The sequence below is a fragment of the Piliocolobus tephrosceles genome, chromosome 15 (genome assembly GCF_002776525.5).
Source record: "Piliocolobus tephrosceles isolate RC106 chromosome 15, ASM277652v3, whole genome shotgun sequence".
In the NCBI taxonomy this organism is placed as follows: domain Eukaryota; kingdom Metazoa; phylum Chordata; class Mammalia; order Primates; family Cercopithecidae; genus Piliocolobus; species Piliocolobus tephrosceles.
The window spans coordinates 4,905,649-4,908,953 of NC_045448.1; positions in this window are offsets into that span (position 1 = coordinate 4,905,649).

Here is a 3,305-nt window from a genome sequence, read left to right on the forward strand (position 1 = left end):
ATTTTGTTGCTGTTGTTGCTGTTTATCCTACCAAGACCTATACACATGGTCTCTTTATTACATGCTCCTCAGATTATCTCAATTTGAAGGTTCCATTTGTCTCTTGCTGGGAGTCCATTTGAAACCACGAATTTCTAAATCTCTGTGTATTTATGTTCATATACATGTGCCCATACACCCTGGAATGGTTTAAACTGTGTTGTCCCCGAAGATATGCCCTTGTCCCAACCCTGGGGACCTGTGAACATGGCATGATGCAGCCACAAGCCATGGAGCCCCTAAAGCCACTAGAAGCTGCAAGAGGCATGGAAGGGCCCTCTCCTACAACATCTACGGGGAGCATAGCTTTGTTGAAGCCCTAACCTTAGACTTTTGGCTTTGAGAACAATGAGAGAATACACTTCTGATCTCTTAAGCCACCTAGTTTAATGCTCACCTGTTTATATAAACCACAGGAAACAAATACATGTCTATATCTGCATCAACATCTATACATTTGTTTATACAAGCATAGATAATGTCTATAAATACATAGTAAAATCTTGTATAGTTACTTCTGAGAATGGGACAGGTGCACTTCATGTATTATTTCTGCAAATGTACGTGTGTGTTTAGAATGTATTTACGTTGATAATTTAGGAAGAGTAATTATGAAAAAAGGAATTAGAGCATAAAATTTCCTTTAAAGAGTATTTCAGTTGGACTATGGTCACAGAACTCGACAAACTGAGTTTTCTCATGGCAGTAAGAATGACCCCAGGCTGGGCATGGTGGTTCACGCTTATAATTCCACCATTTTGGGGAGCCAAGGCAGGAGGATTGCTTGAGATCAGGAGTTTAAGACAAGCTTGGGCCATGTAGCAAGACCTCATTTCTAAGAACATAATAATAAATTAGCCAAGCGTGGTGACACACGCCTGTAGTCCCAGCTACTCAGGAGACTGAGGCTGGAGGATCACTTGAGCCCAGGAATTCAAGACTACAGTGAGCTGTGATCCCACCACTGCACTCCAACCTGGGTGGCGGAGTGAGACTCTGTCTCTAAAAAAGAAAAGAATGCCCCCTTTTTTAGTCCACAGTGAGTGGAATACACGCACAAGTCATTTTATTGCACTATGCTTTATTGTGCTTTACAGATACCATATATTTTTCATAAAATGAAGATTTGTGGCAATGCTGCATCAAACAGTTATTGGCACCATTTCTCCAAGCACTGCCTGTGCTTACATTTTATCTGTTTCACATTTTGGTAATTTTCAAAATATTGCCAATGTTTTCATTATTATTATATCTGATATGGTCATCTCTGAGCAGTGACATTTGATGGAACTATTGTAATTGTTGTGGGACTCCATGACAACAACCATAAAAGATGGCAAACCTCATCAATAAATGTGTGCATTCTGACTGCTCCACTGACCAGCCTTTCCCCATCCCCCTCTCTCTCTCTTCTGTCCCACCTATTTCTTAAGACACAACAACATCAAAATTACACCAGTTAACAACTGAGCAATGGCCTCTATCTGTTCAAGTGAAAGTAAGAATCTTACATCTCTCATTTTAAATTAAAAGGCAGAAAAGGTTGGTGAAGCTTAGTAAGGAAAGCAGTAAAAAAGCTGAGATGGCCCAAAAGCTAGGCCCTTTTTGTCATGCAGTTAGGCAGGTTGAGAATGCAAAGGGGAAGTTATTGAAAGAAACTAGATGTGCTGCTCCAGTGAACAAAAGATGAGAGGAAAAACAGTCTTATTTTTGACTGGAGAGAGTTTTCAGGGTCTGCATAGATAAAACAGCTACAACATTTGCTCAAGCCAAAGACCAGTCCAGAGCAAGTCTCTAACTCTCTTCAATTCTAGCAGAGGTTGGTTCACAAGGTTTAGGAAAAGAGCCATCTTCATAAAATAAACATGCAAGTTGATGCAGCAAGTGCTGATACAGAAGCTGCAACAAATTATTCAGAAGATCTAGCTAAGATCATTGATGAAGGTGACTATGCTAAATGACAGATTTTCAACTTAGATAAAACAGCCTTCCGTTAAAGAAAACGTCATCCAGAACTTTCATAGCTAGAGATAAGTCAATGTCTGTCTTCAAAGCGTCAAAGGACAGGGTGACTCTCTTGTGAGGGGCTAATGCAGCTGGTGACTTCAAGTTGAAGCCAAGGTCATTTACCACTCTTAAAATCCTAAAACCCTTTAGAATTATGCTAAATCGACTCTCCCTATAAACTAAAAATGAACAACAAAGTTTGGATGACAGCACATCTGTTTACAGCATGGTTTACTGAATATTTGAAGCCCACTGTTGAAATATACAGCTCAGGAAAAAAAAATTCCTTTCAAAATATCACTGTTCATTGACAATACATCCGATCACCCAAGAGCTCTGATGGAAATGTACAAGGAGATTAATGTTTTCATGCCTACTCATGCAGCATTCATCCTGCAGACGTGGATCAAGGAGTAACTTTTAACTTTGCTATTGAAAAATACATTTTGTAAAGCTATACCTGCTATAGATGGTGATTACCATTAAGAACATTGGTGATTCATGGGAAGAAGTCAAAATATCGACATTAAGAGAGTCTGGAAAAAGTTAATTTTAATCCTCACAGATGACTTTGAGGAGTTCAGGACTTTGGTGGAGGAATTAACTTCAGATGTATGGGAGATAGCAAAAACAAAACAAAACAAAATTAAAGAAAAAACTAGAATTAGAAGGAAGCCTGAAGATGGGACTGAATTGCTGCAATTTCAAGACAAAACTTGAAGGGATGAGGAGTTGCTTCTTACGGATGATAAAGGAAAGTGATTTCTTAACCAAACACAGCATGTTCTTACAAGTGGGAGCTGAATGATGAAAATACATGGGCACATGATGGGGGAACAGCACACACTGGGGCCTGTTGGAAGGGGAGTTGGGGAGGGAGAACATCAGGAAGAATACCTAAGGGATGCTGGGCTTAATACATAGGCATTGGGATGATCTGGGCAGCAAAGCACCATGACATACGTTTACCCATGGAACAAATCTGCCCACGTACCCTTGAACTTAAAATAAAAGTTGAAGATTTCCTGTTCCCTCTGTTGTGTCTTGGAGTCTGGAATGATGAAGACCTTGTGCTCTTAGACAGGTCCTTCCTCTTTACTGTTTTAGAATTCTTCTGGACTCAACTATTGTTGAAACTCAACAATAGTTTCAATGTGTTCTGATGATTGGTTGTTAGAATGAAAATAAGGCCCTTTGATAACAACATGGAAATTAGAATTGGTGACATAGACCTGGAAGATAACTGTCCTATAATATGA